At 51.1% G+C, this 10,734-nt stretch overlaps 1 pseudogene; it reads left to right on the plus strand.

Moving 5' to 3' along the window:
- The first annotated feature begins 459 nt into the window (after positions 1 to 459).
- On the plus strand, positions 460 to 6,917 carry LOC119305727 (annotated as a pseudogene).
- Positions 6,918 to 10,734: the final 3,817 nt, after the last annotated feature.

Genomic DNA, 10,734 nt, shown 5'->3' on the forward strand with positions numbered 1-10,734 from the left:
CTAGAGGGCCGGCTAGACAGTAGAGGCGGCAACTCGAGCAAGTTGAAGCGATGAGGTGTGCGAGGCAATGTAGCCAGCCGTGGGTGACAAAGACCAGTGTTTTTTTTTTTTTTTTGCGAATAGACAAAGATCAGTGGTTACGCCGCCTAGATTCTGCCGTGCACGGATCTAACGTCTATAGCTGCTTTGCGATTCTTGCTACATTTTTTGACCATTTTCAGAATTTATCTGGTTTCATAGCTTTACATTTGTTTTTTCTTCTCGTTCCAAAGTGTATATTAGTGTCTCATTGTATATTATCGTGCATATTAAAACCGATCCAAAACAAGAGCATCTTTTTTATTGGCACATAATGAAACACGATGATACACACTAAAATAAAGAATGAACAAATATCGAGATAATTTTTTACAACAACAAAAATAATTAGCGTGAATTTTAAAGCAACAACAGATATCCATGCACGGATATCCCGTTTTAGATCGAAATCGGACAAGTGACGGCCGTTCCTTTGTGTTTTCCTCTGGCTACGAATCCGAACGCGTAGATGCTCCCGTTACAGTCTCGCCCAAGCCACGCAGCGCGTTGACCTCGTTGAATCCGAGCACGTCTCGCTGACGCTGAGCATCCCAACCTCAATATATACCACCGCCACCATGTGATCCTCTCTGTTAAACTATGATTTGGTGGAAACTGGCTCAACGCATCTGGTGCGTGGCCTATCACTTTATATAAGGTATCAAGAGGTACAATACAGATACAAATACAGTTATCGTACAATATACAATCTAACACCCTCCCTCAATCTGAACTGTGGCTTGAGGTACTCAGTAAGTTAAGATTGCGTCTACAGCCTATGAACAAAGGAAGAGACAACGGTTTGGTGAAGATATCAGCAAGTTGATCCTTGGAGGAGATGAACTTGATCTGCAGGAACTTCTGTGCAACGTGTTCTCTCACAAAATGATAATCAACTTCGATGTGTTTTGTTCGGGCATGAAATACCGGATTCGATGAGAGGTATGTAGCGCCGATGTTGTCACACCAAAGAATAGGAGGCTGACTATGAGAGATCTTCAATTCTCGAAGAAGGGACTGGACCCAAATAAGCTCAGCAGTGGCATCAGCAATTGCCTTGTACTCAGCTTCAGTGCTACTCCGAGAAACTGTAGCCTGCTTCCGAGCACTCCAGGCGATCAGATTAGGACCAGAGAATACTGCATATCCCCCCGTGGATCACCGAACATCTGGGTTACCAGCCCAGTCCGCATCACTGAAGACCGAGAGCATACTAGAGGGCGCCGACCGGAGATGAAGTCCATAAGAGGCAGTAGAGCGAACATAACGCAGAATGCGCTTGACGGCAGTCAAGTGAGGCTCTCGAGGGGCATGAAGATACTGACAGACACGGTTAACTGCATATGAAAGATCAGGCCGTGTGATGGTAAGGTACTGCAGAGCCCCAACAAGACTTCTGTACTTTGTAGCTTCATCAGCAGAGAGGAGAGTCCCATCAGTGGCAGAAATAATCTCAGTAGATGACATGGGAGTAGTAGCAGCCTTGCACTCCAACATGCCAGCACGCCGCAAGAGATCCTGAGAGTACTTCTGCTGAGATAGAGCAAGACCATCTGGTGGATATGTGACTTCCAGGCCAAGAAAATAGTGAAGTTTGCCTAAATCCTTGACAGCAAAATCAGAACTGAGAGCCAGAACCAAACGATCGGTCGCCGCAACAGAGGAGCTGACAAGGATGATATCATCAACATAGACCAGAATATACAGTGACTTCCGGTCGCTGAAGAATAAACAGTGAAGTATCAGCAGTGGATGGCACAAATCCATGAGCGCGAAGTGGAGAACCTAGGTGAGCATACCAAGCACGAGGCGCCTGTTTGAGACCATAGAGCGCTTTCACCAAGCGATAGAGATGCTGAGGGCGATCAGGGTCAACAAACCCAGGGGGCTGACGCATGTAGAGCTCTTCCTGAAGAACGCCATGCAGAAACGCATTTTGAACATCAAGCTGACGAAGATACCAACCTCGTGTGACAGCTAGCGATAGAAGTAGTCGAATAGTGGTTGGCTTCACAACTGGACTGAAGGTATCCTCGTAGTCAAGACCATACCGTTGCTTGAAGCCCTTAGCAACCAGCCGAGCCTTGTACCGCTCAATAGAACCATCTGCATGTCGTTTGACCTTAAAAACCCATTTAGAATCAATGACGTTGATACCTGGACGGGGAGAGACCAACTGCCAGGTGCCATTCTGACGAAGAGCCTGAATCTCGAGGTCCATAGCAACACGCCAGTGAGGAATACTCATCGCTGCTTGATAGTGTCGGGGTTCCGCAGTAGGATCAGACTACGCTTGAGCCAAGCAAGCAGCAATCCATGCAACAGTGCCATCTTTGCGTACCTTGGGCCGGTGAATACCACTCCGGCTACGTGTATGAGGCCGAAGGATCACATGAGCTGGAGGCGGTTCATCAGCTACCGTGTCAGCAGATACAGGCGATGACGCAGGAGACGGACTCCCGAGCGGCGAGGCCGAAGGTGAGGCAGACGCTGGTGAGTCCAGCCCAGGCGGGAAAGCGGAACCCGGCGAGGCAGGTGGTGATGACGTGGGCGGTGGGGACCGCATCGGTGAGGCGGGAGGCGTGGGAGGCCTAGAGCCAGCCAATCGCTCGGGTGCCGTAGCGGCTGGGCCAGAAGGAGCCGAGGAGGCGGCCTCGGGACGTGCGCCCATTGCATGTCCCATGCAGCGATCGACGTCGCAGTCAACAGAAGCAGGTTCGGGCGACTCCTGTTCGTCAAGGATCTCAAGGCGAGCGCCACGCCCAGTACCTGCACCGTGGTTAGGTAATAGCACACGCGAATATGCAACATCCTCAAGTTGATCAGGCGAAATACAAGAGATATTAGTGGGTGATGACAACGTTGGGGAAGATGGCATATTCAAAAAAGGAAACAGATTTTCGTCGAACACGACATCGCGGGAGATATAGACTCTATTTGTAGGAACATGGAGACATTTGTAGCCTTTGTGAAGAGCACTATACCCAAGGAAGACACACTTTTTGGAGCGAAACGCAAGCTTGCGACTGTTGTAGGGCCGAAGGTGCAGCCAACAAGCACAGCCAAAAACTTTGAGGAAAGTATAGTCAGGAAGTTCATTAAACAACAGTTCAAGTGGTGTCTTCATTTTTAATACTCGAGTAGGAGTTCGATTAATCAAGAAACAAGCAGTGGTAAAAGCATCACTCCAAAACCGGAACGGCACGGAGGCATGAGCAAGAAGTGTAAGGCCAGCTTCAACTATGTGACGGTGCTTGCGCTCAACGGTACCATTCTGCTGATGTGTATGTGGGCAAGAAACACGATGAGATATCCCAAGCTTATTAAAGAAAGAATTGAGGTTGCGGTATTCACCCCCCAATCAGACTGAACATGAATGATCTTATGTTGTAGAAGTCTCTCAACATGCAATTGAAATTGTAAAAACACATTAAACACATCAGCTTTGCTTTTGAGAAGATAAAGCCACGTAAAGCGACTGTAGGCATCAATGAAACTGACATAATATTTATGACCACTGACAGATGTTTGGGCAGGGCCCCATACGTCCGAAAACACAAGTTCTAATGGAGTAGTAACAACTCGAGATGAAGACACAAACGGTAACTGATGACTTTTCCCTTGTTGACAAGCATCACAAACTGACAAATCTTTGGAACTAGACGACGTAGGAAGTTCATGTCGATGCAAAACATGACTAACTATGGGAGACGCAGGATGCCCAAGCCGAGCATGCCAATGAGACGTCGACGTGCGAATGGCGGTGAAGGCCTCCGGAAGAGATGGAGCCTCCAACGCATACAGGCCCTGATGGATGCGACCTCTAAGCAGAACCTCCCGTGTGGCTCGATCCTTAACGAAGAGATGAAACGGATGAAATTCACAAAACACATCATTATCATAAGTAAACTTATGAACAGATACTAATGGACGAGTGACATGTGGAACGTGAAGGACATTACGAAGGCGAAGACGACGAGAGGAACTAGAAAAGAGGGATGCCTGACCAACATGAGTAATGGGCATACCTGAACCATCAGCAGTACGGACCTTGTCACGGCCACGGTAGGGCTCCTGTGCCTGAAGATGACCAGCCTCATTGGTCATGTGCTCCGTGGCACCTGTGTCGAAGTACCAGGCAAGGTCGATCGGATACGGCAGGGTGTACCCACCTCCGCCGGGATGGGTACTGCCGAGATGGCCGGCGGAACTCTGTTCGGCGATGGCGGCTTGCTTCTCGTTGCCGCGCCCGTCGTTGCCGATGCCAAGAAAATCCCATTTGAAGCGACGCTGGCACTTTGAGGCATAGTGCCCATGGATGCCACATAGCTGGCAATCGACGTTGGGCCGGCCGTGGCGATCCGTGGTGACAGGAGGGCCACGGGACTGCGGCGATGGAGGAGGCTGGCGACCACCACCTCCCGTGTTCGGGCCAGCAGGAGGGCGAGGTTGGCGATGGCCACCATTGGCAGCACCACGATACGCAGCATGTGTCTGAGGATCGTTCAGCTGCATCGCGGCGTGGCGGGCGTCAATGCATTGCTCGGTGGAGAGGAGACACGCATACAAGTCCCGTGAGGGCAGAGGCGTCTCACGGCCCCGCACCGCTTCAACCAGATTATCGTAGTCTTGGTCGAGACCTCGAAGAACGAAGTCAGTGAACTCCGTATCCCGAAGCGGCTCCCCGATCGCGGACAGGGTGTCGGCGATCGTCTTGATTTTGTTGAAGTAGATGTGCACCGAGGAGTCGAGCTTTTTGCACTCAAGGAGTTGTTGATGAAGGGCCGACGCGCGAGCCAAGGAGTGAGCCGAGAAGCTATCCGCCATTGTCGCCCAGACGTCGAGGGACGTTGCAGCGAACACCACGAGTCCAGCAACGCCTTCCGTCAGGGAGGACTGAAGCGCGGACAGGATGGCCTGGTCCTGTGCGACCCAGGCGCGGTACGCCGGATTCTCTGCGGAGACATGGGCGCCAGCGACCGTGACCGCGGGGATGAGGCGGGGCGGGCACGGAAGGCTCCCGTCGACGTAGCCTTCAAGATGATGGCTGTGAAGGAGCGGTAGGATCTGCGCCCGCCAATACAGGTAGTTATCTTGCATGAGACGCACCGTAATCATGTGCGTAAGCTGGTAGGGACCATGACCCAGGCCATCGGCAACCGGAGATCCAACAGGAGCGACGAAATCAGCCGCGGTGTCGTGGACGGGCCACGTCACGATCTCAGGGGAGACCGAGGGACGACGAGGCGGAGGGAGCCGTGGGGGCCGGGGTTGGCGCCGCGCCAAGCGGCACTAGCAACGCCGATGCAGATGACGGCAGTGGAGGGAAGAACCTTGAGCGAACTGCGACGAGCCAAGGCACAGAGGGCGCGAGGTAGTTGACGCGGCGAAGTGGCTAATGGTGCTGGCGGCGAGGATCGCGGCAAGCTGGGGTGGTATGAAGGGCGACGCCACAGGCGCGGTTGCAGACAGGGCAGCGGAGGAGGACGAGGTGGCGGCAGAGGAGCTCATGGCGATCTTGGTGGCGGCGCGGCAACAAAGAGGGGCGGCGGCGGCAACCAAGGACAGGGAGCGGCGGCTAGGGCTTTGCGTAACCTAGTCTGATACCATGTTAAACTATGATTTGGTGGAAACTGGCTCAACGCATCTGGTGCGTGGCCTATCACTTTATATAAGGTACCAAGAGGTACAATACAGATACAAATATAGTTGTCATACAATATACAATCTAACACTCTCCTCGTTTCCTTTTCGGCCGCGCAGCTTCTTCCATCGACCCGACCTCCTCCTCACCCTCCTCCCCGATGGCCATCAAGCGCGTCTTCCCCGGCGACCACCCCAACTTCAAGGTGGACACCAACGGCGGAGCCCCGAGGCTCACCTTCTGCAAGAGGGTGCGCTACTGGAGCTCCACCGACTACCAGGAGACGCGCACGCTCGGCGAGGGCGGCTTTGGCGGCGTCGTGGAGGCGCGCCACCTCACACGTGGCTGGACCGTCGCCGTCAAGGAGCCGCTCCCCTGCGCCCACGAGGGCGCCGGCATCGCCTGCGGCTGCGCCAACGCTCGCACGCTGCGCGAGGCGGCGTTCCTCGCCGCGTGCCACCGCCACCGCGCCATCGTCGAGCTCCGGGCGCTCTCGCTCAACCCCTTCGCCAGGAAGCTCTCCGTCATCATGGAGTGCATCGGGCCCAGCCTGCATGACGTCCTCCATGAGCACCGCCGCGGCCAGCCGTTCCCTGAGGGCGACGTCCGCTGCATCATGGAGCAGCTCCTCGGCGCCGCCAAGCACATGCACGGGCTCCGCATCATCCACCGCGACATCAAGCCGGGGAACATCCTCGTTGGCGCAGACGACATTAGCACCGTCAAGATCTGCGACCTAGGGCTCGCGGTGTCCATGGCAGAGCCCACGCCATACGGCCAACTCGGCACACGCCGATACATGGCACCGGAGATGCTCCTCGGCAAGACCGACTACGGCGCCACGGTTGACATGTGGTCCCTCGGCTGCGTCATGGCCAAGCTCCTCTCCGGGAAGCCGCTCTTCGATGGGGACGACGACGCCCAACAACTCCTCGCCATCTTTCGCATTCTCGGCGTGCCATTGTTCACGATCTGGCCAGCCTACGAATCATTGCCGCTCGCCGGGAAGCTGGTGACGGCGCCGCATGTCATTTGCCGCAACAAGCTCCGTGAGCACTTTCCCGAGGACCGCCTCTCCAAAGAAGGTTTCAAAGACCTCAAGGGGCTCCTCTCGTGCAACATCGACAAGAGGTTGTCGGCCACCACCGCGCTCAGGCGGCCATGGTTCACCAACGCCGTCGATGCTTCAGCCTGATCTCTAACTGCTACTACAAAGACTATTTTTGGGCTTCAATTAAATTGACACAATTGTTTGTGGCAAAATTGGATATGTACCTTTGATTTCATACCAAAGATTTGGATTACATTGAGATCACTAGTGTGCATGAGAATGTATGTTAGTCGAATATATCTTTGACTAAAAACCGACGCATTCGCAGTTGACCATGCGCGAGAAAAGGCGCCGTGTTGGGGCGCTGCGTGCCGTGGAGGACCCCATGCACGTGTTGCATGTCCATACAGGCACGAGGAGGGTCGCGCGAACAAAGTGCACGCATTGGAAGATTACCTTCAGGACACGTGCGCCTAGTGGTCGTGGTGGTGGTGGGGTGGGGTGGGGGAGAGCAGGGCGAACCTACCTTAGGGCCCATGGCATTTGTTCATTTTCCTTTTTTGAACTTCCTAGAAAATGAACATCCAAACTTTGGGGGTTCAAATTTTTATAATTTCTGAAAGTTCTTGAAAGTTGAGTATTCTAAAACTTTGAATTTTCAAAAATTCAAAAAGATTGAAATTCCATTTTTGTGGAAATTTTCAAATCTATGAAAGATCCTACAAGTTCGTACAGAATTTTTTTAAAGTTATAGACACACATTTCTCAAAGTTGCTAATAAGGAAATATGCCCAAGAGGAAGTTTGGCGAGGCATTGGACTTTCACAAAACGCTAAAATAAGCATGGTCTAAATCTTCCGATCGTCCTTTTTTTTGAAGCTAAAACGCCAATTGGCTCTTTATTCATTTGGCGCTAGCATGTCTGACGGTAGAGAATCAGCCAGCCACCTAGGGATTGTCTCATACATAATCTGAGAAGAAGAAAGTTCTAAAGAATGTCTAGCTACCCGGTGAGCCACCGTATTACAACGCCGGTTGGCAAATCGTAGCTTAAATCCCTAGAAAATAGTACTTAATACTTCAATCTCTTTCAAGAGATGATAACATAACGATTTCTGCGGTGACTCCCACAGACGTATAATCTTCTGGCAATCTGTTTGGACTTCAACTTGATGTAGCCCCATATCACATGCCATGGACAGCCCATCTCTGCATGCAAGGAGTTCAAGTGTCAATGGATCAATTATCCCCTCATACCTTGAGCCTCCCGCTCTAAGAAAGAAACCATGATGATCACGGGCAACAAAACCCGTTCCTCCTCGCACCCGTGTCGAATGTGTAGCTCCATCCGTATTGATCTTGACGCAATCCTCGTCTGGTGGCAGCCACCGAGGGGGACAAATAGGCTGGTTCTTCACACTAACAGGGACCTCAAGCACTCGAACTATCTCCTCTATGATGATCATCGATTGCGACGGCTGATACACTTGTTCACCATGTGTATATCTATTTCTTGAGTGCCACACCGCCCACATCACTGTAATCATAATAGCAGCATCCTCTTGCTTAAACAGCTCATGATCAATCAGATCCCTGGACCATGTCATCGGGTGTAGCCTTGGAATACGTATATCGAAGAATCGCTCCACCGCCTCCTAGAACCATACCGCATGGTCGCACTCCATCAATGAATGAAACAGAGTTTCATTGTCATGTCCACACATTGGATAGTTCGGCGTCTGCTTGATATGTCGTCGTCAAAGCTCACCATAATTTGATAAGAATCCTTTAAGCACGCGCCACCAGAAAACTCGAATCTTAGGAAGCACATTCAGCTTACACAATGCACGCCATACTCCTTCATCGCCAGAGGATGATCCTACCATTGCCAACAGCTGAAGCTTTGCTTGCATCGTTTGCCGGTAGGCTGACCGGACTGTGAAAAAGCCCGACTTCTCCCAGGCCCATGCCCATATGTCTGTACCTCCTGCTCTCGGTCTAGGCATGGCCAAGATTGCATCCGCATCCGAGAAAAAAATACAGACTTCGGATGTTATCTACGTCCCATTGGTTTGTCTCCGGATCAATCAAGTCAGCCACAAGCTGAATAGAATTCGGCTTGAGTGCACCCATTGGAGTCATGGACATGGAGCCCTCTATCCAATGATCATGCCACACTTCGGTTGTTGATCCATCTCCCACTCGTTGAATTAGTCCTTTCTTGAGCATCTCTCTCCCTACAATTATAGCCTTCAATGTTTTAGATGCACTTTTTGGACAACCCACAGTTAGGAACCCCTCATTTGGGAAATATCTTCCCTTTAGAACTCGGGCACACAAGTTGTTTGGATTGTCAAGAATTCTCCATGCTTGCTTGGCCAGCATCGCGTCATTGAAGGTTTCAAAATCCCGGAATCCGAGACCTCCTTTTGACTTTGCTACACACATCTTATACCACGCCTGCCAGTGCATCCCCTTCTTATCAAGTGACCCATCCCACCAATATTTTGACATGTTCGTCGTCAGTTTCTTGCACAGACCTTTTGTGAGTTTGAAGCAACTCATAGAGAAGGCCGGTAAGGCTTGAACCACTGTTTTTAGGAGAACTTCTTTTGCAGCGCATGACATCTTCCTCTCACACCACCCTTGCACCTTTGACCTTGACTGCTCGTTGATGTGTTCAAAGCTTTGTTCAGTAATCCTACCCGCGACAGTTAGAAGGCCAAGGTATTTCTCGAACATTGCCTCCCTATGTATCTGAAGGGCGGCCTTGACACCCCTCTTAACTGACGCCCCACTGTTTGGGCTAAAATAAACCGAGCTCTTCATTTTATTTGCACTTTGAGCCAAGCCCACACTGTATTGTTCCAAAATGTCAGTTAACCTGGTAGCACTCCTCGAGTCAGCTTTCATGAAGATCCAACAATCATCTGCAAAGAGGAGATGCGAGATCCATGGTGCAGAAGCGCTCACTCGGATGCCCCTATCTATCCAGTCACCATCGTAGTTTAGGAGCATTGAAGATAGATGATACGTCTCCAACGTATCTATAATTTATGAAGCATTCATGCTATTTTATTATCTGTTTTGAATGATTATGGGCTTTATTATACACTTTTATATTACTTTTGGGACTAGCCTATTAACCGGCGGCCCAGCCCATATTGCTGTTTTATTGTCTGTTTCAGTATTTCGAAGAAAAGGAATATCAAACGGAGTCCAAACGGAATGAAACCTTCGGCAACGTGATTTTTTGGAAGAATATCACCCAGGAGACTTGGAGTTCATGTCAGAAGACCCTCCAGGAGGCCACGATATAGGAGGGCGCCCCCCCTACTGGGCGCGCCCCCTGTCTCGTGGGCCCCTCGAGCACCCCCCCCGACCGACTTCTTTCGCCTATATAATCCTACGTACCCTAAAAACATCGAATATCAAGATAGATCGGGAGTTCCGCCGCCGCAAGCCTCTGTAGCCATCAAAAACCTCTCGGGAGCCTGTTCCGGCACCCTGCCGGAGGGGGAATCCCTCACCGGTGGCCATCTTCATCATTCCGACGCTCTCCATGACGAGGAGGGAGTAGTTCACCCTCGGGGCTGAGGGTATGTACCAGTAGCTATGTGTTTGATCTCTCTCTCTCTCGTGTTCTCTCTATGGCACGATCTTGATGTATCGTGAGCTGTGCTATTATAGTTGGATCTTATGATGTTTCTCCCCCTCTACTCTCTTGTGATGAATTGAGTTTCCCTCTTGAAGTTATCTTATCGGATTGAGTCTTTTGTTTGAGAACCCTTGATGTATGTCTTGCCGTGTTTATCTATGGTGACAATGGGATATCACGTGCCACTTGATGTATGTTTTGGTGACCAACTTGCGGGTTTCGCCCATGAACCTATGCATAGGGGTTGGCACACGTTTTCTTGACTCTCCGGTACAAACTTTGTGGCACTCTTTGAAGTACTTT

Source organism: Triticum dicoccoides, chromosome 5B (genome assembly GCF_002162155.2).
Source record: "Triticum dicoccoides isolate Atlit2015 ecotype Zavitan chromosome 5B, WEW_v2.0, whole genome shotgun sequence".
Classification (NCBI taxonomy): Eukaryota; Viridiplantae; Streptophyta; class Magnoliopsida; order Poales; family Poaceae; genus Triticum; species Triticum dicoccoides.